Here is a 26,414-nt window from a genome sequence, read left to right on the forward strand (position 1 = left end):
CAATAGCAAACCACTGAAAAAGCCTTATGAATATGAATTACATAAGGCATGAAGGTCGAATAACAAAACAGTATCATCTGTCCAATGTATCAAACTGACAACTTAATGACATTCATGGCACCTTAATGGCTTAAGTTTTTACTCTTCATTATAATGCTGGAAACGAGCTATCAAATGATGTCTCATTTGAACTAAAGTGCCCACATGTTCAAGTTGACAGCCACTCACAACTCATATGTGAACTCACCAGATATTTTCATTCATGCAGCACACAATACTTGTATTTCCCCACGCTGGAACTTGTAGATGACAAAAACCAGATCATCTTTGGAACAATTTGTTACTTACTGACCCCCCTCCACCCACCATCCACCCCCAACCCCCCCTTTAGCCGCTGAAAATTATGAACACTGAGCCGCACTCACATTCTTGCGCACAGCCAAGTGAGGAGGCGCCTCCGCTCCCGTCCTGGGCCAATGGCGCACAGAGCAGCCTTATTATACTTATCCCCGGCTGGCCAATGGCGCACCTCTCCCCTGCTCACATGACGCCTTTCTGTGCGCTCCCTCTCCTCTCAGCGCTCAATCCCGGCGAGTGCAGGCATCACTGAAGACCTGACACCGGCGGAATCGGACGTCCACTCTCCTCGGCAGAATTAATCAGGTGTTATCTTATACAAACTTTATCCTCATCGCACGAAGCTGACCGTCCCTGTCGATGAGAATGAGCCGCGCTTCGCCGGAGGAACAGACTTTTTTCCGTCTCCAAACGACCGGAGAGGCGCAGGGGCGAGACAATAACGCCCAGAAGTTATTGAAATGAATCGTAAGTAGGCTATATTATATATTTTCTTCTTCTAATCTCTTATTTATTGCTATCTACCTTAAAGTAGTACTTGTATTTATCGTGCAGTCGTATTTGTAGTCGACTTCAGTTTTCCATTTCTGACAGCATGTGTCACGTTTGTGCCGTCTGCTTTCTGTCCTTTTTATTTACATTTACGAAATAATCATTACAACTTGTATTGCTAAACAAATGTGACTTTACTTGAAGCTTGAGTGATCTCTGAGTTCATTTTTGTCCTGTCGACATTCTTTGTGCGTCTCTGAATTTTCCCATTGTGAGTGTGTGGCTGTCTGCGCGCAGCGCCATAGCATGAAATATAGATAAAAAGCACACGGTAAACCCGCTGACCCCAGCCAGGCAGCCTGTGCAACCGGTCCACACGGCTCAATGAGGACAATTAGGGGAGGGGGGCACAAGAGAGAGAAGAAAAAAATGGAGTACTTGAAGCGCACTAAAATAGGGCTGCACTTCACTTCAACCCGCCAGGCAGGATAAGGGTGGATCTTCAATAACCTTTTGAGGATATGACAAAAAAACGTCCCTTAAGTTTAGACTGAGGTCAGATAAAGAATTTTATCTTTTTCCCCCCACTGAAATGTCTTCCGCCAAACAAGCATTTATGTCAAATCCAAGTGTTTTTGACAGACTCAGTGAGGTCATGTCATTCACTGAACCTTTTTATTGATTGGAAATTAGAGGGTAGTGGGGTCAGAAGAGGAGGAGGGAGGGGGGCAGCAGCTGTAAAATGTATGTACATTTTGGAGCCAAAGCAAAAATGGGTGCCCTCTGATTTTCCGTGATTTCTGCACAATCAGAGGGAAAGAGCGGGGGGACCGGGGCCATTTGATGTTTTGAAAGGCTTCAGATGGCTTTAATTAGGACCTATAAAATCTGTCTGCCCCATTCTCTGAGGCGGCGCTCTGGAGGAGTGAGAAGGGAGGGGAGCTGACAAAAAAAAAAAAGAAAAGAAAACCAATACAGAAAGTCACTTCGGCAAAGGATTGTCTAATGAAATTTTTATAACCCTCCTTTTTTCTTCTCGTTGCTCCCTCCCTTGCCTCCCACCCTCCCTTCCTTGATGCTGGTGGTATGTAGGCAGCCCTCTTATTCCCTCTTTGTCTGGCTGCTGTGTTATCTACACCCCCCCACAATCCTCCCACCACCCTCAACCTAACTACCACCTACAGTCAGCCCGACCCCAGACACCTGAAGGCTAGACATAATGATCAAGAGAAGTTCCAGTCTGTCTGGAGCACAGCCAGTTGTTTGAGGTTTTCTTCTTCTCTTTTTTGTCCTCATGCTGGCCTGGCTGGCGCTGCCCGTGCCTCTGCCTCTTTCCCCTCTCTCCATCCATAACAGACACACGCTATGTTGTTTGTGAGTTTGTATGTGCGAGTGTGTGTGTCGTACTTGGATGCAGTTTCATCGCTACAGCCACTGTGTAGCTTATATGGATCTTGTATGGAGTGTGGGTGACTCACACAGCTGCAATACACACACTCATGAGGAAACATCAAAGACTTCTTCTGTGTGTGTGTGTGTGTGTGTGTGTGTGTGTCTCAGTGTGTGTGTGAGAGAGTGAGATTTCAGCTATGCTGTTTTGATGAGCGTCTGCAAGAATATAGGTACAGCCAAAGTGCCTGTAGTTATTTCGTTTTATCTGTTTTGTTCAATTAGCTGAGGTTACTGTGCGCTGCTACTTGGCTGTCTTTTAAAGCGTTACATTAACTGCACGATATCGCTGTTCAGAATTTTTTCTGTAGCGCATATAGGAGGCTTTGAAGCTCGACGTTATCCCTTTTTTTAACTTTTTCCGGTGTGATACTGCTAAACCTGAGTCTCAGAATTCAAACGAATTGGGGTGAATCAAATAATTATGCCATTATTAATGAATGGGAGATGAATCTTTAGAGCTTCAAAATATAATTCCAGCTCAGAGATTTAAATTTTTTTTTTTACTGCACTGAAGGTTTTAAACGAGGCCTTCAGATGTCGTCGCACCTTCACTCTGACGGTGGGCGTCTTTGAGTTTAGGCTTAAACCGATGTTGCTTCTGAAGTCGAGCAAAAGGAAATAGAAAACACTAATTAGAGGTGGGAGTCGGTAAAAATGCGTCGATATGTGGATTTCTTTGACGGACAGATTCATCTTTAGGAGTATCTTCCTTTTGAGGAGTGCATGTCTTTGTTTTCTCGATGTGTGTTGGTTAGGGATTACATCATTTGGCTGCTGCTGGGTTAGCTAGATAAGAAGCTAGCTTGCTTTATGGAAAATGGCTGGTTGGAGTGGAGTCTTTGTCTGACGTCTATGCTCGACAACACTGTGAAAACCAGGACAAGCAGAGTGATGTTTTTCTGTTCCTAGTCGAATGAGCCTAATAATTTCGGAGTTGTTTTTGTCAACAATGTCCATTTTTGATAAACTTGTTTGTTAGAAGATTATCCCGTAACAGCTGGGACGGTCTCTCTCTGTACCCTCAACCATGTAATCTTCTCAGATGTGATGTTTTGAAGAACAAGTGTTGGTAAAATTTGCACAGAGCTTCAACCAAAATCCTGCCACTTGTTTTTCTGTGTGTTTTCTGTGTATCATGGCATCAAGGAGATTGAGGATGTCTCTTCCTCTGCCACCACCCTTTGAAGGGGGAAGTAATAAAAAGCTCAATGGGTGCAACAAGCTGTTCTTCCCTCCTACACTTTGAGGCTTTCTACCTGGAGATGAATAGGAGGCCCCTCCATAACGAAGGGGGAGAAGACAACATTTTATTGAAGGCTGAGGATGTGGGGGGATGCACCATAGCTTATAGACACTTGGTGTGAAATAGTCCAGTTGTACCAGTTTACAGGACAGCACTGTCTACTGAGTCTGACACTATGATAATTATTGTTTTAGGTTCTATGAGGGCATAATTTCAAAATCAATAATCTGTCAACATGTTTGAGTACAAATGATGTTAATCTTTTAAGGTTTAAGTAGGTCAGAAGGGTGTTATGTAAACATTAACAAATTGTCCTGTTAAATCCTGCTTGAAGTAAAATATTGTCTTCATAGCGTGATAATACAACATCCATGATAATGACATTGGACAATCACAAAGCCACAGATTAGGATTTACGGTAACCAGATTTATGCGTGAAGGAGTGAAGTCATGGTCAGGAATGTAAATGGCGGAGTCATTCAATTACCACCGTGCCCTTTCCTGGGAAAAGTCCCCAGCCGTGAAGAGGTTAATTGTTTTTGAATCTCCATCCGAGGGGAGAAAATGGGCGAATGGGAGGGATAATTGAGCCGCTGATAGTTGAGTGGATTATGGATTACTGCGCCTTTCCAAAAGGAGAAAAGAAAAGGAGGTGAACGAGAGAGGAAGGAGAGAAGGGAAGGGAAGGAAGGGGTGTGTGTGAAAGGCCCGTGTTGTGCGATGCAGCCGCAGGGGTCGTCTGGCCTTCTTAAGAAGATGGAGAACTCCAATCCTGTTTAGCCCACGAGGTGACCCTTGACCCCTCGCATGCTCCTCCCTGCTCCAGGTGCAAGCCCTCACTGCTGGCAGCTCACACACAGACACAAGCTAATTTTTCACACACTCTGCAAGCACTGGGGGAAGAGAAGAACGCAGATCCTCTCAACATTTTCACCCCCCTGCTTCTTTTTCTTCATGCCATTCTATTGTCAGGGGTTAAAGATCGGAGCCTGCTTGTTGGGGTGGGGGAGCATTCTTTTTTTACCCTTCCTCTTAATATGTGCGTGCCAAGAAAATGGATGACTGTCTTTGAACGGGGGGAAAAAAGATGATCTGACATGGTGCAATAATCACAGGACTGTTAATCAGAGGGATGTCATGTATAATTACTACAGTGTTTGATAACACCACAGCGAACCACCTCAGGCCATCAGGGAAAGTTTCCCGATGCCATTAATGGGCGTTAATAAAATTCAAGAAAACCCGGATGGAACGAGCCCTCTGCATGGCCCACTGGTTAAAGCACTGTAAGGTTAATGAACCAATTTACATACTTTCTGCTGCCATCTGGGTGGAGTGACGAGGCAGATGCTTCCTACTCTGTACTGTTGCTTGGTGCTGTTCAACACAGAGGAATGTGTCAGGTCCACAGAGGTCGATGAGCACATTTAACGTTTAGCCTGTGGTCAAAAGCAATCATGAATGAACTGAAAATCGATGCTGCTGTTAGGTCCTGTAGAAATACAGTGAGCTTTTCTAGCATGTGTTTAATTTCATTTAACCCAGCTGCAGATGGGTGAATAAATGAACGGATGTTAAATATGGTTGGTATCAACTTTGACTACCACTCAAGGTCAACAACCTTAGCTGTTGTTCTCCATTAAAACTGAGGCTAAGTGTGAATTATACGCTCACCCCTCCCTATTTAAAAATAAAGGGGGAAGGGAAGAGGGGAGTCATCTGCCCCTCAGGCGATGAGAAACTTGACAGAGGCAATCCGAAAGAATCGAAGAGACGGAGGTGTAGACTGGGGCAGAAAGAAGATTAGTGTCTGTCCAGCTCTCTGCCGTCGTCATCTGGGTGATCACGTTACAAATAGAGCATTCTCGGAGCGCTCTTTTCGCAGAGGAACACAATGAGGTCTGTCGCTGATCAATAAAGCAGTGTGAAAGCAGAGGGATATACTTAAAAAATCAAAGGCTCTGGCTGGCATGGCCATCATCTCGTCCCGTCTGCTGGAATCAGATAAGGGATCGGGGCCTTGCAGGAAAGGTTGTTCGGCCCCAGGGCTGCTCCACTTGACGCATATCCCTCCTACTGGCACCATTGCAGACTGATTTCATCTGCAAATAGGAAAAACCAAAACGTTTCTGCATCTATCTGGTCGCTCTGATACTGTACATGTGGAAAAACAGCTGAAGGGATGGACGGGTAAAAGGGAGCATAATATATAATCCCCGCAGCGTGTATGTGGAGAAAATACGCAGCTATTTCTCTAACCCCTCTGTTGTCCTCCATGGATGATGGCTTTTACCTCATGCTTCACTTACATGATTTAAAGAAAATAAAATCGCCCCGGTTTTGGTTTGACAATGTGTCAGAGCTGGTGCGAGTGTTCGTCTCAGATTAGCTCTTTGTGCCGTGAGGAGAGAGGCAAGACGCGGGGGGGTCAGGGATAGGGGAACAATACCTCCGCGATCCCAGTTGAAAGAAATCATTTGCACAATTTTATGAAAGCTGTATTTGTCCGGTCGGATAGTTCTATCAAAGCCTAACAGCCATGGTGGAACGTGATTTAAATGACGGGGTGAGCAACAAAGCTGGCAAGGTGTCGGGTTAGAGTCATTTCTCAGCTGAACGCTCTCCAGGTAAATGCAGATAATGCGCTCTCGAGTTTTTCTTTCTCTTTCTTAAAGAAGTCTAATTTCTACAGATGGCTCAGAGCTGACACCAGCGCTGCCAGAGCTTCTGTTCTCAGAGCTAAGCTTGTACAACATTTATGTGAGATGAAAAGACATCATGGCTACACTTTATTCCTGTAAATTCATCCCTGAAATACTAGCTCAGAAAAGCACTGCGTTTCTTGTTCTGCTTAAAGTATTATCAGTGATTTTTTTCTCTCTAATTTCAAACCGACTGTCTTTTCTAAAGCCCTCTCAATTCTGACTTTTAAAATTTGAAGTACCAGGGTGATAAACGTGCACAGGATGAGAGTTCAGGTAAGTGCATGTACTAAGAGGATGAATGTGATTTGTCAGGTTGAAACCTGCTGTTCCGACAGAAAAAAAAATGGCCTGTACCCATATCTGTTGTTGTTTTCAGTTTCAGAACCCCCTACAGTATTTCCTGGTGACTCACTTCTTTCCGAGCCATTTATGCTTGAAAACTTCCTAAGGATGAACCACACATATTCTGGGTTTTATCGTCGATGAGGGACCATTGGGCATAATGAAGTTCTGTTTCCCAGCATGAGTTTGGGAGGCTCATGATTACAAATGCTTCTCTCATTGTCTCCCATCATCTCTTGCCTAATTGAAGACAATATAACGAGACAATGGGGTCTCGCTCATCATTCTGCATCAATGGCATGCTCTATGGAACGTGCCAGTCTGTTAAAAAGTGGGGTGTTGGTGGTGGGAGGGGGTGTGTATCTGTATGGATACTTGAATGCGCTCGAGCTTGTTTAATTTGGACCAAGAAGATGGACAATTAAACAACAGCTCCCGGGGGGGCTGTTCATTTTGGTCAGCTTCCCCACTTCATGGCCGCCCGCCCTTGTAAAGTCTCCTGGATGTGTCTGGGTCATGCGTTAAGGGGGTGGGGTGGGGTTTGTAGGCGGGAAGGGGATAGGGCGGGGGTGTGCCTCTGGAGAGGTTGTCTCAGATGATTAGGACAGCCAAGTGGGGAGAGTCCCTCAGTGCCTGGCCTCCTTCACCTCCCTAATATGTTCTGAATAAGTCCCCCTCCGCTGTGCGTTTGTTGTGGGGTTTGGCGGGAGGTGGAGGGGGGGATTATGTCTGGCCATGGTTTAGGAGTGTTTGTCATCTGCCCCCTCGAGGCCTGCATCGGCTCCTTTGTCTGAGCGTCAGTCGTTGGTACAATGTCAAATCACACAATGTGCCTATGCAATCAGGGTATCTCGGGTTAGGAACTGACACAGGATTTCATGTCTGGATTTTTCTTTTTTCACTGACTTAATTTTAGGGTTGAGAATTTATACAGCCAGTTTTCTCTACAAACTGTTATAGAAGTTTTATTTCTGTAGTAATTGCGAATTCATGCTTATTTTCAAATCCTAGTCACTTAAATTCCAATTAAAACTACTTAAAAACCGCAACCGCGTCACATCTCTCGGCCCATTCTGTAGTTGCATTATGTTTTACTCGCATTTCCGTAAATGACATGGCGTGCTATGAATGAGACGCAGTATGGGGGTGTTCTCAGAATATTATCAGGTTGAGGCACATTTGATCTATGAGTAAACAATGTCTTATGAGTTGCTCAAAATCAAAACAAGAGCTCTGCCATTTTGCTCCGGCTATTCAACAGTCATGCTGAGAAAAATCCATCACAGTAGAGGAAGCAATGCTCATTTCTCTACAGAGGCATCAATCAACCAGAATGCTTTGCAGCCACAGCTTGCATCTTTGCTAATCTATGATTGCTAGCGTGAGAAATCCATCAAACTCTTTAACAGCTTTTTTTCTAATTTGAACAATGAGGCGCAATGGCATCGTTTGTTCCCCATTCTCAACGCTCTCACCCATGTACTCTTCATTATGTGTAAAGGCTTAAAAAAAAAACACGCAGGAGACCACAAGGAGAAGATAGTCAATTATAATATATGCAGCAAATGATGAATTGAAATTCATCAAACAATCTATTATATAAAAGTGTAACAATATTAAAGAATTCACCTTAAATCAAGGCTTATTACTCGCTTTATATCAGTTTGTAGTATCCTATAGTGCCCACAGAATTCAGTTTAATGGTCTCAAAGGTGTTCCTATGGTTTCACACAGTGCATCTCTGTATGAAATTTGGAAGAAAGATTCATTCAGCTCCACACAATGGCTAACAAAGAGAGCACTGAGCCCCAGCCAAATATCACAAGTTACATTGAAAACAAACAAAACGGTCTTGGTGCATACTGAGAAGGCAAAACCTCTCAATGACTGATAACAGTGCTGGAGGATTTAGGCACTGTGGGAGAAATGGCTTCTGTGGCTTTGCATTCAAGTCACTTGGCCATTTGGAGCACCAGGAAATGACACACATTCCTCCTTCCCAGTAGCAAAATAAACCTAAATCTAGCTTCCTACTATTTCTTCACAGTTCCGTGTACAATTTCAGTGTTAATCACTTCGAAAAATTGATTTAGGTGGTCTTTATTTTCCGGCAGTTTGAGGACAGGTTTTGCGGAATTGGTATTGAAATCCAATGCAATTTTAATTTAAGGTTTTATTTAAATTTGTGGAATAAATAAGAAGTAAGACGTTTTGTGAATAATTTATGAGAAAAAGAAACACCCATCCACACAAACATGCAGGTTCAACTCTCTCAAGCTCAATCATATCTTCTGAAAGGATTAGAAAAAAGTATTTAAGTTTGGGTGTCCTGAACCCCATTGTAAACTATGGGAACACTATAGTTTTTAAGTCTCAGCGGTTGTTAATCTGAACTTGCTGTTAATTCTGACTCACACACGTACACTGCAATGACTAATCGTTTCATATCCCTTTGTCTCAATATACAGCTGCTTGTAATGCGTACTCTCCAAGGGCGGACATTCCTACTTTGCAGATGAGTAAATACTCCAGATTCTGATGAAACCAAACAAGTTATTTTTATGATCACTTTAGCCTTCACACACTCTTATGAGTGGCAGTTTCAGGTGTTTCTCTTACTTCTGTATTCAGAGTCTCACAAGCTTTTTAATTCACCGAAAATGTTCAAACAATGAAAATATCACAAGTTCACTTGATCTGCCTCGCCTGCTTGTGGAATTTTTTTTTTTTAGCTTCTAAGTAGTTTCCACTTCATTTGACTGTGCCTGAAGGTATATTAAAACCATTTTCATAAAGATTTTTGAATAAGCCCTTGAGAGGATTTTTATAGCCGGGATTTTAAGGAGTGTAGATAGACACATCAATGGGCTGTTTGTGTGTGCGATGGGGGTAAGGGAGTAAGTAATTACAGTTGTGTGTATGTGTGTGTGTGTGTGTGTGTGTGTATAATTGAGTTTTCCTGGATTCAGGGTAAAAGTCTCATCTGACCAACGGAAACGCGTTCTATGTTGCTTCTTTCTATCCTGGTATTTCATTGTAGAAGAGGGAGAATAGTTGTGGTATCAAAGTCGTTTCAATCGCAGCATGATTTTTGGCGGATATTATACGCTTCCAAAATTAGTTGCACCACTTCCCACAACCCAGAGTCCTCAAAAGGTGAGAAAATGATTGAATTTAATTAAATTTCTCTCACACAGAAACATCTATTGCGTGTAACATCTTTTGAGACGTGGAAGAGGTTGTAGGAGGTTCGGGTTAAAACACTGGTAAACATATCAGTCTATGCAAATCAGCTATCAAATGCAGTCTGACTTTTGTCTGGTGGTACAAGAAAGCAAATCTAGTGCGGATGATCTCTGTGTGGGCAGGAAGCCTTGAAGGTTTGCATCATGTCTGCCACGTTCTCCCCGAGGGCATTCAGCCTCCTCGCATGCAGAAACGCACACACACTCACGCACGCAAGCCACCGTTTTTCCTCAGCGCGCGGCAGGAGTCTGTCTTCATCTGTCCTATTGATTGATGAAGCAGGCACAGCGGGGTGTCCGAGAGAGGCAGGAGTCTAGATCAAGGCTGTGTGCTGAATCACTGGCAGTCTCCACACACACACATTAGCACACACACATTAGCACTCACGCTCACACACTTTTTTTTCCCCTCCGTATCTGTCATGTTCTCTCCGTGTCTGTCACAGCAGACAGTGTAGACACAGGCAGCCATGACACACAAGTGTACACACATGCATACTGAGAGACATGACACTCACAGCAGTGCTGACACACGTGTTGTCATAGCTCACAAAGACAACATATCACACACACACACACACACACACGGAATGAATTAGCATGGCTTGGCTGTGCGTGTGCCTAAGCTGGACAGACGTTTTCTATAAACATAATGTTTGTAGATTAGCTGGGGTTAATGATCCGATTGCCTCGGAGTTGCCACGGCGTCTGCGTGTGTGTGTGTGCACATGTGTGTTTTTGGCCAAGGGGAGAAAGGCAAAGCTCTACTGTGCTGTCTCCCTCACTTCCAAATGAGACATGCCCCAGGCCCCATTACAAGAGCACTATTTATGCTATTAGGGAACTGGGTTTGCCGCACGAACAGTGGTACCAGCACGAAAAAAAGCTAAAATTATGTCTTGACTAACCTCACTGGGCAGGTCCTGTATTTTCTTTGCATAAATGAGAAATCATAAGTTGTGTACTTAAAGGTTATTTTTAAAAATTGCCTGTTGGGTTATCATGCATATTATTTCTGTGCCGTTTAAAATGTTAAAGCCAAGGAATAGAGCGTTTCTTTTTTTTTTTAAGTGTTTGTTCTTTCAGAGCAGAAATAAAAAATCTGGATTCAGAGTTTTTTTTCCCCCTCCATCTTTACTTTGGTGTTTAAAATTAGCCTCCTAGCCCAAACCAGAAATAGTCTCTGTAAACTACTTTCTTCAACTCTCCGTCAACTGGAGTCGTGGGTTCAATGAGGGTGTAGTCACTCCGAGGCCACCCCCTCCTCCACGCAAACACACTCTGAGAAGCCCCTCTCATGTAATGCTGAATGGACAGAAAAGTACAGGAATGAAGGAGTGAAGAGAAAGAATGACTGAAAAATGACTGTAAGACCCCTACTTTTTCCCCCCGAATTGACACCCCTCCTCTCTCCACCTACATATTTTTCTCCTATCCCTCCCTCCCTCCCTCCATCCTTCGTCCCTCCCTTCCTCTCCTCCGGCGTTCCTGTCGAGGCATGCCTCCGTCCCCACCAACCAGCATCGTCCGGGGCAGGGCGAGGGGGCAAGAAGAGAGGAGGGGGAGGAGGGCAAACAAAGGAGCACTGTTGCTGCCTCGCTGGGGTTTTTGCAGAGGGTCGACACCAGGCTGGAGGGGTGCGGGGTGGAGGGGTACAGACGGAGCGAGAGTGTGACTGAGGAGGTTTATCATTAAGAATAGAGATTAAAATGAATGGGAGGGGAGCAGGGGTGTCTGTTCTGTTCACAGTAATAAAGAGGACAAGCAGTGCCAGTCAGTTTTTCACACGCACCCAGACACACACAGTTGCCACACTCTTAGCAACGCTGCAGTTAGTGTGAGCGAGTGAGTGTGAGAGATAGGGGAGGGATGGGGATGGTTCATTGTTTCCTGGCCATTGTACAATATTTGCTTAACCCTCGTGCTTTATCTGTGCAGCTGTATGCTACAAATGAGACGGGCGAAAAGCGCATATGTGTGCGAGACGGCTGCTGTCACAGCTGTTAGCAATTTCATCAGTGCGCTGTAAGACGCCACCTACACACACGCAGACACACAAACCCTGTCAATTTGTGGAGCAGTATGACCACGATAAAATCATTCTCCAAGCCGCACAATTACACCTCAACTTAGTCTCTGCAAACAAAAACCACTGTGTGTTAGCTGTGAAATAGACGACGCAGGTATGCAAACTGTAAATGGCAATCACGCAGCCATATAGGAGCATATAATCTTCATTCTATGGCTCCTATTTGACACCGGTTGCTAGTCAGTGCTCCCTGACCCCGACTTGAACCTCATTCCTCCTCACTTTGAGTAATCTTGCTCCACTCTGCAAATACAAAACTGGTTGTTGTCGCTCAGGTTTTCAACTTTTCAACCCAAAACTTGGGATGAAATACAACATTGAAAAATACTTAAACTGAAGGTCTATTTTGCTAAGCACAGACTTCATCGGGTCATGAACCGCATTGATTTGTAATCCCATCTTGTTTATACATTCCTTCTACACGCTGAGTGAGAAACTGTTTTGAAAGATAACTGAATTCTAGAGGCATTAACTGGAATCCCACAAGGCCCGACTCTACCAATATAGTATTTTTCTTGATGTATGTTGCTGGTAGAGATATCTCTACTCCAAACAGTGAATTAATGGTTTTGTTTCCCCTTTCTGTCCTTTTCCATGTCCATGAAAGGAGCTGGCACGGGAAGAAGAACCCGAACGAGCACTAGCAGCGTTAGCCTTCGCCACAGAGGGAAGAATCAGAAGCAGGAGAGACAAAAGCGATGAAAAGAGAGGTAAGAGAGCTCAGTTTTACCCCGGGGGTATACATTGTCTCGTTTGCGTGTATGTCTCTCCTCTGTTGCCCTTCCACCTGAGTCATATGTGTACCTGGGGTGGGTTTGGTGTTTGCATGCTTGCGTGTGTGTGTTTTTGTGATGTGTTTGAGTACGTCTGTGTTTGTTTTGTGTGTGTGTCCCTGGCGTCGAGCCACAGCCGCCCGGTGAAGAACAACCATCCTGGCTGAGTCACCTGCTGCATCCTCAACTCTTCTATTGTCTTTATCGCTCCATCTTTTTCTGTTTTCTTTTCACTTTCATTTCTCTGTAGTTAAGAGGAACCCACCAGCCATTTTAATTTCTTTGTATCTGGATATATTTCTTGATTTATATGATTAAATCACTTGAAAATGCATACATTCCTCAGTGTTTTCATGTTTTCATGACTGTGGCTTACCAATGGATGACACTTTCTGTTACAGTTACAGAAGAACAGTCTGAAATTAGATTTTTTTGCACATTTTGATATTTGAATGGAATTAAGTAGTTCCTACATTCAATTCAGAATGTATTTAACATTTTATTCAGTTTTCTTTAATATTAAAAAGGCAGTACTTTGCTTTAAGGAACCATGAAAGCTAAAACAATCTAGATCCACGAAAACAGATGGAAATTCTAAGGAAAATACTAAATATTATAAGTAAAAATAAAAAGAAGTAAAAAGAAGAAATTATCTGCACGAGTGTTGATTTTGTTAAACCGTACCGCATACAAACTCCACATGTGTGCTCACAGATGTTTAGCTCGTCCCTGTTTTGTATCAGAACACACAGGATCCATTTCATGGATACTCCAGCATCCATTACAATTTTAAAAAATCCAACATTTCAGGGATGCAGGGAGTCACAAAAAAAACAAAAAGCATTGCCTTGGAGAACAGCATAGCCAAAAGGCAAAACACAGGAGTGAAACTGGGAAAAGAGCCACCGTATTGTTTTAACTGTGTTTCAGTGGTTCCCAAAGCGAGCAGTCTCTCAGAGAGTAATCTTCTCACTCTCTCTGTGTGAAGCTGAAAGCAGCAGTAAATCATTTTCTTCCATGCAGGCATGGCCAGAATGGCTGCCACCGTACACAGATAGGGGGATGGTTAAAGAGGAGAGGCAGTGTGAGGAAAAGAAAATGTTGTTTTTCTCAGTTTTTGTCATCCTCCCTTCTGATGAGACTCTCTTCAACCTCAACCCTCAACCCAGAGGTTACAACAGCAATGGTGGGATTTTTTGTTAAAGCCTTTTTTTGGATGCAGTCCAGGTTTTCTTACATTTAGTCATGGAAGATCCAGTGCACTTCTTGCAAAACATGATCCCTTCTTTTCCTCTTGATCCATCTATAAATACCAGTTATTATCTGTATTATATTTTAGACTACATAAATGCTCATTTGCATTATTTTTTTCCTTTCTTTTTGGTGACTTCTTTCTTCTATTTCTTCTATTATTTATAAAAGATGACTTTCTAAAGGTGTCACACCATCTGTTTTCTTTCCTTCTTTCTATTAAACACCAAATGTTTCCAGGAACTGGATAAAAGAGCCAATAATCCAAAACCAAATTGCTTTTTTGACGCTGGTACAGGAGGTGGTGGTATGCATATTTAAAGTTGGTTTGCTCTCTGCTAATAAAGACAAAGAAGAAGAACAAGTGACTGTCTAGAGAGCCAAACATGCTGTCAGTGGTGTTGGCATATTTTCATAATTGGAGAGGTTGTAATGGATGCTCTACAATGACTTAGAGAGGATTGTGTAACACAACAAAGTAGTAAAGCTATAAAGGCCTCAATTTTGGGGAGAAATTTTACTAGAAATAAATAAATGAACATTTGAGGAGTCAGGAAACCCCACAAAATGGGAATGCACAAATGAGCATTTGGGAGTGTCCAGGAAACTTTTCCAGAATCCCTTGCTGCTAGGGAAATGAACCTTTGACTCCTGTATTACATGACATAATACTTACTGTCTTGCTGGCGTGGCCTGCCAGTGCAAATGTCCTTTTCCATCGCTCTTTTTCCTCTGTGAGAAATACTTACAATATGAACTGTACCTCACAATAGCGTTCTGCAGAAGACAGAACAAATTCAATTCAGCTTATTTCACTTCAGCTCAACTCATTTTATATCAGCCCAGTCCAGTCCAACTCAATTCTCTCGTCGAGCTTTTCATGTCTTTCTCTCTTACTCACTTATTTTCAGTCTGCCTGAGCCATGCAATCTCCTGTCTTTTCTCACATTTTCACGTCCCTTCACTTCTTTCACTCGATACTCACACTGCTGTTGCCTAGCCCAATCTAACAACTGCTAAAAAAAAAGGGCATTCCACCATTTTAAGACAGGAAATGATGATGAAAGAGATTTGAAAGGTTATGGGATGCGGAGGGATGATTTTAAAAAGTGGGAAACTATCCTCCGAGGGATTTTCCAGTGCCAGATATAATGTGTTTTAATGATTGGAATTCCCCACATCTCAAATCTCTGTCCAAATCACCCCAGTCGGACAAGACAAAGCTGTTTTCGGATGGAAGTGGGTTTTGAACCCGTTTGAGTAAGAAATGCCTCCTTCTTTCATCATTCTTTTGATGGATGTGCTATATATCAACCAGCAGGGATTAGTGGAGTCACAAGTTTTACAGCTACACACAACCCCATTGTGTTTGGAACTGGTCAAATGATGCAAGTGTAGTCTGGGGAAGAAAGGAAGGAAAAAGGTGGAGGATGTTGTAAGCAAGTATCCAGACATGCCACCGCTCTTTCTTCCTCAGCCTTTTTCCTCTCAAGTGTGTCTGCCCTCTGCTCCGGTGGAAGAAGGTCTTTCAGGAGCAGCCGAGTCTGTCTAAGCTGGCTTTAAAAGCCACAGGACTCAAGAAGCACCACGGTTCTCTTTTAGTGTCCATTTGTGTGTATGGAGGAGGGGTTGCAAGGCTAATGCCGCAATGTGTCACACGGTTTCATATTTCAAAAAACGCATATGGGGAAATGACAGGCAAATGAGTCACTCCGTCAACTCGTATTGATTCACTGCAGGACTGGGGGACAGAGCGAGTAATTGTCAGTTTCACGCTCACGCAAAATAACTGGCAAATGATGGACGATGGTTTACGATGGTGAAGGGGGGGCTGGGGGGACATACTCTAGTTGGGGAATGGGCATAAAATCCTGACGGACAAGTGTCCAAAATGGTAACATTTGTGTCCACACAATGAAAAGCATAGAACAACAGAGTGCTCCTCCATCAAAGCCTTCCCCCCTCAGCAAAGACACCCACCAACCACCAGAGGATTAGAGATTAGAATGAGAGCTCTTATTGAGTTTGAAGCCATAGCAGTTTCAAAATGGATGGATAGATGGATGGATGGATGGATAGAAGATTGATGTGCGTGAGGGGGCAGAGATAGAAAAATTTAAATGGAGAAAGACGGTGGTGGGCTGACAAGATTTCAGAGAGAGTAGGACTCAACAAGAAAGAGATGTTGGTGGAGAAGATTTCAAAGTGAGCGTGAGAGAATTATCCATGAGGATGAAGAAAAAAGAGAGAGTTACTATAGAAGTGGTAAATAGAGAAGTGGCGGTGAGGGCCAATGGAGCGATGCCTCTAATGTCTTTATAAGGTCATAAAATACTGCACTTCCTGGCCTCTCTCTAATTGCTGCGAGCGATGTGATGGGATGGGGGGAGCCTTAATTCTACCTGCCTACTAAATGAGGCCTCTAAATCTGTTCTGCTTGGTCTTGGGGGCTTTCTTTTGGATTGCTGTGCAAGCAAGTCAAGGAAGGTCTGTGTTTGAATATTCTTTATTGTTCTTTTGCCTAAGATTGAAGTTGAGAAAGAGAGAAATGCAAAGAGAGGGGGAAGTTCTGTACTTTAATGATCTCCTTAGAGTTATCCGACTGGAAAAATGAAGGTGAATGACGAATGACAGAAAAGGGAATAAGGAAAAATCCAAAGACGAAGTAAAAGTATAACGCACTTGCTATTCCTGACAATAACCACTTGAAAATACGCCTGATAAAGAACAGAGTCACGGAGAGAGAGAGGATTTTATTGACTCAGCAGGAAACTGCCGTAGAAATGTCTACTCTTCCCCAAGGAGCTGTGTGCTGAACTCTTAAAAACCTGAACAGTAACGCTTGCCATCATTGGAAAAGAAAACATTTTCATTTCATAAACTGCTTGTCTAAGGGACCCTGCCCCAACCTCTAACCCTCAAGTAAGCACAGTAACTAAAAGAGCCCTTAGAGGCAGAGAAAAGCTCCACTTTATTTACAATGTATAAAGGGGGGTAAAGGCACACACCATTCAAACCATTCACTACATTCTGGACCTCCAGATGTACTATTAATATCAATATTTGTTTCGAATTGAGACAACATCCATTGGAGAACTGTGACAGTCTTGTGAAATGTTTGGGAGAATGAATCATAGAAGATAGCAGATTAAAAAAAAAACTCCTTGCCAAAATGGAAAGCCTTTAACTACATCCAGATATTTTCTATTTAGGCGAACCAGATGTCTAAAGATGTGATAGATGTGTCTGTGGGTTGAATGGTGGAATTAAATGCCTTAGACAAGAATAGTGTTATCTCTTATCTTTTAATATTCTATGGCATAACTTTTCAAACTCTCACAAATTTAAATGACAACAAAAATGCCATAAAGTCTCTTCCAATGCATGTTTAAATCATTGTATATTGTTATCATATAATTTGTAATAATTAGCGGTCTACTTTCATTGCTGCTGTATGCACCAAGCCCACGCATCTTGTGGTTTTCCCTTCCTATCCAGTCAGCCTATATGTGGCATATTAAAAAACGAATAGTCATTTCAGGCATTGTGATTTTGTTTTCCAAAATGTAAATTCCAGCTTTTTCCAACTTTTATCTTTTGTCAGTGACTTATACCGAGTTCATGAGCCATGCACAAAACTTTTGCTTATTTTGATGGCGGGGGCACAGGGGTGTATTGTGTCTCAACTTGCCACACTACGGGAGCTGTATAACAGTTGCCTTTTTTGTGCTGGGTTTTATCAGTGGGTGAGAGAATGAAAAGGAGTCAAAGGCAGCCCCCTAAGCTTTCCATAATGCGTCCCGAGAGGAGACAAAGGCCTGCATTCACTGCTGGGTGTCGATAAGACCTATCATTAGTCTGCCATTGGAGGTATTACCAACACACACAAACACACTTATACACACACACACACACACACACACACACACAGACACACACATACAGAGTGCAGTGGAGTACTTATTCCTGTACCCATTCTCATTTTCCACATACACATGCATAAATACTCGTGTGCGTGCCAGAGGAGGGAAAGAGGCAGCCAGGCTCGACTTGAATCGAATAAAGGCAGAGGAGTGGACCCCCTGCCGCTTTCCCATCACAGCAGAATTCACTCAGCCTCACATGGCAGTGGATCCACACTCATCTATACCTCTTCCTCCATATATGGCTGCAACTTCAAATAGCTGATGCTACAATGAGCTAAAGATATGGAATGCACAGGGCCGTGAGGATTATTTTTATAAACCTCCAATGGATGAAAAAATTACATTAAAGACATGAGTAGAAAAAAAATGCATAGACGAAAAGAAAAATAATCTCGATCTAGTATACTTATGACCATAGGCTGTATATATAGATGATCAACGTCCTTCTCCTCCCATTGTACAAAATGAAGCCAAAAATATCCAGGATACAGAGGCTGCCATCTTGTGCATTTGGAGCCAGTGATGGAGCTGGTGGATCTGTGTCTTTATTTTGAAAAAACCTGGGTTTGTAGCTAATGCATGCAGCGTAGCGACAAGGTGCCAGATTGTAAAAACAGATCCTGTAGGAAGCTTCGAAAATGGTTCAAAACATTGCAGAAAAACTGCAAATAAACGGAAGTAAATCGCCAAGCAGAAAGGCTCAAGAGTGAATCTGGTTCTTTCACCCGCAGTCAGTGTGTGAGTGTCCTGGTACCAGTGAGTCCTATAGCCATATCAGATAAACTGTGGTTTACTTCCATTTTAAAAAAGCATATAAAGTATAAAAATCATCCAGGACTGATGGCTTTTACAACTGTAATAATGTTATACTGTATTTATTTTTCAAAATCTACACAACCGCAGTTAAAAGGTCAAAGGAAGCTGCCAGCTGTCTTGATGATAGAACTCCTTGTTTACAGTAATAATACCAAGGTCTCAGATTTAATGTGGTATTGACTTATTGATGATAAAACGCTACACAAAGTACATTTACTTAACAAGACAGGAGTAAAATGAGGTGCGAGAAGAGGAGGATGGTTGGGTTTTCTATTAGGGTTTTCCTGTTTGTGTGTATGTGTGTGTATACACTCAGGGGAGGACGACAGCACTGCTGTCTGGGTCCTAAGTAGATGATGGACCGTAGCTCGTATTCCCATTCCCTCTCATTAGCGCAGCCCCCGAGAATATATGAGGTTACTTACCTTCCCTCGCTCTTCCCGGCCAAACGGCAAGCATCGTCTCAGGGTCATTAGCCTCGCTGCTTGGAACAAATGGCCTTCGATAGCATCACTCCTAAAATACAGCAGAAGTAGATTAACCCCTTGATCCTCGGTGGATAACATATTGAAAACATTAGGAAGGAAGGAGTGGACAGAGGTGATGACCATTCTGTTTATTTTTAGCCTTTGTCTGTCTTAAATATGCTCGTTTGTGTTAGTGTTCCTTTGTTTCTTTGTTTCTTTGCAGCAGATTTTAAGAGTGCTGCTTTTTTGGGGACCTTGGAATCTCATTGCACTTCAGCTAAACATCACATTCATTTGTCTGAAAACAAAAACCGCAGAGAGAGAAGTGGGCAGAGGATCAAAGCCTGGGAGGATTTGTCTGGCAGATAGCCGCTGGGGTCCTGCCTGTGTAGACGCTCTCTCTCTCTGTCTTTGGCTTTATGTCTCTCTATGTGGACACCGCTAGGTTGCCCCCTCACACTGCCAGCTTGAAAATTATAGATCATAAAAAAGAACTGTGCAGTCACAACAACCTCCTCCCTGGAGCAGACGCCTCCTTATTACAACGTACGGGCGTGTGCACACACACGCGCTGTCTTGTCTTTTCCTCGCTTTCATCTAAGTGCCTGGCTCTGTTCAGGTTTGATATTATTGGTATTTCATCCCACCTCTTTTGATATGGTAAACAATTCACCCACTTGATTCTAACATCCTGCACATTTTGTTATCAAAAGAACCTCTGCAGGAACTTTCAAAGGCTGGGATCATTTACAAGTCTCAGGGTACGGGAGATAATCCGACAATAAACAATATAAAATCAGATCGTCTATGTAACCTCAATGTAAAAAACAGTGCTGAAAGGGTTTATTTCCATCTAAGGTCAATGCGTTCACCAAAACGTTCTTTCCATAAGGCCTCGGTGAGGTTTGTGGCCTGTTGGTGGGGAGAGGTGGGGGGGTGGCTCAGATGTCTGTTTTGGGCAGAAAGACACGCCCAGAGGATGGATATAATTAAGACAAGTGACTTTTCTTTTTTTTTTGTGAGTAAGGAGGGTGTTTGGGTAACTGCTCTGGGTGGTCTAGCTCTACATGCCTGTGCTAGTTTTATTACAAACAGGCACAATATGGTAAGAACAAAGACATATCCTGACAGAGCACAAAGATTGGTGTATATAGTATGTTCAGACATAAAAGGTAAAGATATGCAAACATCCATGTCACTTGTGTCCTCATTCAGTGAGCCTGTCGGTTGTTTGGATATGGCACAGCAGATTAAAAAAAATCTGATTTGATCAAAGCGGTTGGCAGACATACCTGACATTCACAGAGGCAACCTTACAAATGGTTCCTTTACTTTACAAAGAATAACTGTGAGTCAGTGCCCTCTGCATTTCATCACAGAGCCAACTTTAAACATGGGCACATATATCTAGAAGCCGTCATCTACATTGTACAGTTTCATGTTGGTCTTTATTTAAGTGTTGTACTGAAGCCAAAGGACTAGATGTATAAGGTTACCATGAAGACCATAAATGCTTCTCCACTCCTAAAGATACATTTTTTTTCTTGTGTGCACTTATTTAGCTGAAAGAGCATGAGGCGAGACTGTAATTGCAGTTTTTCCGTAAAGAGCAGACATCTCTTACTCTACCGATCTTACATTTCAGCCCTGGGTGGCCCAGTTGAACTCTTAACTCTTCGCAATATTTGTGTTGTTTTTTGCTCATTGAGTCTTGCAAGACCTCAGGTACTAGAATTAGCTTCAAATTGCAAGGGGGTGTTCATTAATAACTTATAGCATGGTTTGTTTGTGTGACCCTGCCGAGAGTAAACGTCACCTGTGTCATTAGAATTAAGGTGTTTGCATTAATGATGTAGGACGTCATTCCTCTAATACTGCACCACATAGTTTGAAAAGTCCAAGAACACCCAAACCTGACCCTGAACGCATCAGTATATTGCGCAACCACACTATTTTCTGTTTAAAATTAGCTGTTGCAAGCTTGACAATGGAGTCCACAAAGTATTTTTTTAATGCGTGGTTAGCGATTTGAGTGGATGAAATGTAAATTGAATGATAGAAATATTGATCAGATTGTCTTTGAGCAGAAGGAACAAAATTCTCAACGTTCCACTCTGCTCACACACTCTTAACAGCGCAGTTTGTCTTAGTCAGTGTAAAAGTTAAACACATTTGACTGGCTTACACGCACTCTTTTCCGACACATTTGGAAACAAAATGTAATTTACACAAGACTTCCTTTATTTCATGGAAAAAGAACAAAAACTGTGAGGCCAGTCAATCCCACAACAAGGGCTTTTCAAGCCCTCAATTCTGATTAATGGCGTTTTCTTGTTAACACATAAACAGCCTGTGTACCGTCGAACCCATCCGTTAATTTGCAACTTCTTTCTTTCCGTTCGTGTGAATTGGCTCATTTAGCCGCCGGAGAGAACACAAAACTTTTATTGTTGCATTTTGTGTTGAGGGGGCCTAAACACGTGGGTGGTCCCAGTTTTTTTTTCTTTTTTAATGTACTGAGCAGCACATGGATCTGTTAATGAGAGTATAAATTGGTGACTCCGTGCCGGGACCTTAATGACTGAGGTGCTCTCCCTGGTTTTGGCAAGTCAGCTTACTGGAGCAGAGAATGGGAGAGAACAAAAACAATGAGAGAGAAATGGAGAGGTGGGAGAGAAATGATGCAGGAGATGTTTAATAAAACAGTGATTGTAGGAAGGAGCATACCGTAGAAAAGAGCAGTAGCTGAAGGATTTGCCTCGGCAAGACAGAAATAGTAAATTGTATATTCTGGCAGATGCAGGCAATTGAACAGAGTGGAACTTTAGAAAGGGAATCAAGGGGGGGCTTTCTTAGGAATAAAAGGTTTAATTTCTCCTTCAGCTGCAGCGAGCAGCTTTCCTGTGCGGCCCTGTTTCACTGTATTTAACATCAAAGTGAAGTATGAACAATTGAGGCAATTTTTCATCTGGCCAAGGTCAATCATTGTTCTTTCTCTATGAATGCAGATCCAGCCGAGAGGAACTATTTTTCACTTGCTAGTCTTTATGTTAGCAAGCAACCTTTCAACAACCTTTGGGACATGTTCTTCTTTCTGTGTGTGCTTTCATCTGCAACCAGGTTTTCACATTGTACAAATATTATTTAGGAATATTCAGGTCCATTTATTTATAAAGCGGTGGTATTTTTCTAGTGTGGGTTTCATTAACACTGTGTCTGGACTGCTTTAAATAATACATGAACTTACTGAATGTAATATGAAAGAAAAAGATGACTGATGTGAGCATTAAATATCATCATACATGCAGACGTGTAGTTTAGGACCATGGGCCTGATCCTGGATACAATTAAGGCTCAGAACTACACTGTTTACAATGTTTACACAAACTAAAAATGGAAATGGTTAGGACAGATATAGCATGCTCCAACACAGCACATTTAGACTTCTTTAGTAAGAAGAACGTGTACATGCCACATCTAACTGTGACCACTCACGAGGGTTTTTGCCAAAGACCAAACAGTTCTCAGAGCAAAGATGTAAAAAGGACTCTGAGGGCTTAAAAAACTAAAAACAGCAGAGTGTCTAAGGAAATCATAAATGGTCAAAGTGGCTTAAAAAAAAGTATGAATATGTCTTCCACAGGAACTTCAATGCGCTTATTGACTACAAATGAACCCACAGCTTTCAGAGTACGCAGTGTGACTCATTATTAGTCACAATGGGAGACCAAATGGCACTCGAATCAAAGAAAACATCAGGGGATGCAGAGAATAACCATAATAGAAAAATTGCCATGTAATTCAATACTACCAGTACTATTACTACAACTAGTAAAGATAATGAGTGCATTCATTTTACAGTGTCCAAACATCCCATTTCAATTGGGGGACTCATCATTTTTATGCTTTCCTGATGCTTCATGCAGGTTGTTCTTTGTAGTCTAAATTATGTTCGCTACAAATATAGTTATACTACCATTCACTTTAGAGCTAAAATATTACATTTGTTGATGAGTTCAGCAACAACTTTGAAGAAAAAAAAAAAGATTTTGATTTGAATACTTTGGGAAATGCATTTGGGAAAATTGTGACTGATATTTTAACTATTTTCTGACATCTTATAGACCAAAGGATAAATTGATGAACCAAGAAACTAATCGATTGCAACCCTCGTTCACTTTTCTCTCAAAGTAAATCATGTAAAGGTTCGGTTGAATTGTATCTGGTCAACTTTAGACTTCATACTCAGAAATTCTTTTTGATAATTCATTCTGTCTCAGTGCACATCACTCCCCGCTCTATATAATACATCACAGCCAGTGCTGTCAGTCATTATCCTGATTTTCTTTATTGTGTTTAGTGCTCCACATAAAAGCACATTAGTGACATTTTAGCTTTATTAGAAGAGACGGAGCAGCACACAACCACTTTCATGTTTTATCGCTCTGATCTGATTTTACAAACTGCAAAGTGGCTTCAAAGGCTGATTCCATATGTTTGTGTTAGTGTAGCTCTTGTTCTTGAGGCATTACAGTATTTTTTCTTTAAACCATCTAGCCTACGTCCAAACTTCTTTTTTCTTTTTTCTAAGATGAATCATGTGTTAATGTACACACACGGCGGCTGCTTGTCATTGTTTCTCAAGACCACCCAGAGTGTAAATAGGAACTGGGTTGTGAGTGGGCTTGTTGTACATATAACATGAAAGTGCAGACTTATTACAGCTAATACTGTTCCACACATCAGTCAGTGCTGTTGAATAATTTAAGTGCACCTCACAGTGTCTCTGTGTGTGTGTGTGTGTGTGTGTGTGTGTGTGTGTGTGTGAGAGAGAGAGAGAGAGATAGTCTGTGAGTGTATGACATTTTAATAACATGGTTTACCAAACAACACCTTAATTTATCCTGTGCTTTCTTCTCCTCTGTTTGTTTTCTGTCCAGGTCCAGACATGAAGGAGGCATGCATTCACACACATGCATGCGACGGCACCTAGAGTCTGTCTGCGGTCTACCACCATCCTGCCACACACACACACTTACACACAAGCCTGTTACGGTAAGAATCAGAGACCACCGAGTTGTTAGGAGGATAATAATGGTGTGAATGTGAGAAAACAATCTCATTATCTGTTGCTATTTTCTCCTCTGAGTAATTTAAAGACAAATTGGCTACTTGGATTCTAAAATACTTTAAATTCAGTAATTAAAAAAATAAATTAGATGGGTTCAGTAATTTAACTTCTGAAAAGTCGTTTATTGCTGCTAGTAAAAAGTCAATGAAAGGATGCATATTTTTTAATTCAGCTGCTTTTGAAATTGAAATCTTAATTTATGCAATGTCATTGTATATGGCATTTCATTTTATGTTTTTGCTGCCATGCATGCCATTTGTAGTGTGTCCCTGTGTGCATGCACAAGGCCTGCTTCATCTTTTTGCTATTTCCATCATTCGAAACCAATCTCCACAAGTCAAGTTTAACAGCTGCACCACATATCCCACAAACCCCTCATATCCAGCCCCCCTTACCCACCGTGAGCCCCTCCCAGGCTTCCCAGCATCCTGCTTCGCCCTCTATCCACAAAAAAAATAAAACCATGCGTGCTGAAATTACAGTGTTTGCGGCACCATTGTGGGAAATCCTTCCCTCCCTCTGCGCTCTCTGTATTTGCCCTTCTTGTCCCTGCTTATCTTTTTCTCATTCTGCTACTGTTTTGGACAGGGTTTATGTTGATGTTCATTAAGCTGTCAAACAGCTGCCCATACTTAATTTGAAACTATAGTTTCAGTGACTAAAGTTCATTCTTGGGTTAACAAGGTATTAATGCATTTTTAAATAAGATTGGCCTCTTTGTATTTATTAGTTTTTTATTTGTTGGCCTTTGGAAATTACGTTTAGGAAGACAGTTCGCTTTTTAATTAACCTCAACGTTTGTATTTTATGAACTGCATTAAACAATTTAGATCATAAGTAAACAACAGATATCATTAATTAGCATTGATCTGTCCAATGTGTTTCCAAGGTAAATACAGAGGTGTGCAAAAGGGGAAAAAAGGATAACATCGAATGAAAATAAACAATGTATTAGATAAATTAAAGCTGCAAGCAGCGATGAACTGGCCCGAGCAGAGTGCACTGACAATTATTTGTTTCTTACCAAAATAAAAAACACTTTAATTTAGAAGTGTTAGATAATTGATCTTGTTTTAATAGTTAATTTCTTATTTTAAGTGTTCAATATGCTTATTTCTTTAAGAGATAAGATTTAAGAAATCTTGTCATGTGAAATGATCTGTCCATGCATCAAGATCATTTCCCTCAGATTTAGTGTTTTTATCTTGTTTTTAGACACACCTTTTTTGCAGTGCACATACAGGAAGATTCAGAAGAGGTAGTCATCATGAGCAGTGAATACCAGAAAAGATAAAATGGTAATCGTTGAAAAGTACAGCTCAAAAAATATTTCAGCATGACAGTGCAGACATGAGAAAAATAACCAAATACATGAATGAAAGAAGAAATTCTAGGCTTGCTGCTTGTAGGAAAGCTACTTAAATCAGTAAGCAGCCCCATCCTCGTGGTTTCTAGCTTCAGGTTAACTGACGGCACCGCCCTCACAGCAACCGTGTTACTAACCAGCTGTAATGACACACTCCATCAATTCGGCTTTTCCTGCGCAGGGCTAGCTTGGTTAAAAGTCGGCCGAGGTGCGGCATGAGAGTTTGTGTGTGTGTGTGTGTGTGTGTGTGTGTGTGCTAGCTATTAAAGCACTTGAGAATCAGAGAGGAAAGGACTCGCACTGCTAATGGATGTGTCTATTGATGTTCCCATTTAGCAGCACACTGTAAACGATAGGGCAATGATTGTGTTGAAGACGGAAGGAGGTGGAGGAGGAGTGGAGAGCGGTTTGGCTGGGCGATGATAATGACAAGGAAGGTTATTATTTGGCGCCCTGCGGAGTCTCTGCTTTGTGTGTGTGTGTGTGTGAGGGGGAGAAAGAGAGAGAGCCACTCTCCCTACATCTCTCCCGCTCCTGTCGCTCTCTCAGCCTATTGGCTATTATTCACTTCTCGCTTTTCCTCCCCAGTCTGCTCCTCTCTCACGACATTACTCACTGCTGCTAGTCTACATCCAATTGTGGCTGTCTCTCTCTCACATCCACTTCTATTTCTCTTTTCTCAATGGCCGTACCTTTTTTTCCCTTTAAATGTACAGTGCATGTATTTTGTGATGGTGGATACAATAGCAGAAAAAAAGA

General features: G+C 42.1%; 1 long non-coding RNA gene across 1 annotated transcript; it reads left to right on the forward strand.

The window, feature by feature from the left end:
- The first annotated feature begins 611 nt into the window (after positions 1–611).
- On the forward strand, positions 612–25,372 carry LOC131978432 (uncharacterized). Its single transcript, XR_009394959.1, has 3 exons — positions 612–825; positions 12,533–12,635; positions 24,099–25,372. It is a non-coding gene; the product is annotated as an uncharacterized LOC131978432 (long non-coding RNA).
- Positions 25,373–26,414: the final 1,042 nt, after the last annotated feature.

Source organism: Centropristis striata, chromosome 9 (genome assembly GCF_030273125.1).
Source record: "Centropristis striata isolate RG_2023a ecotype Rhode Island chromosome 9, C.striata_1.0, whole genome shotgun sequence".
In the NCBI taxonomy this organism is placed as follows: Eukaryota; Metazoa; Chordata; class Actinopteri; order Perciformes; family Serranidae; genus Centropristis; species Centropristis striata.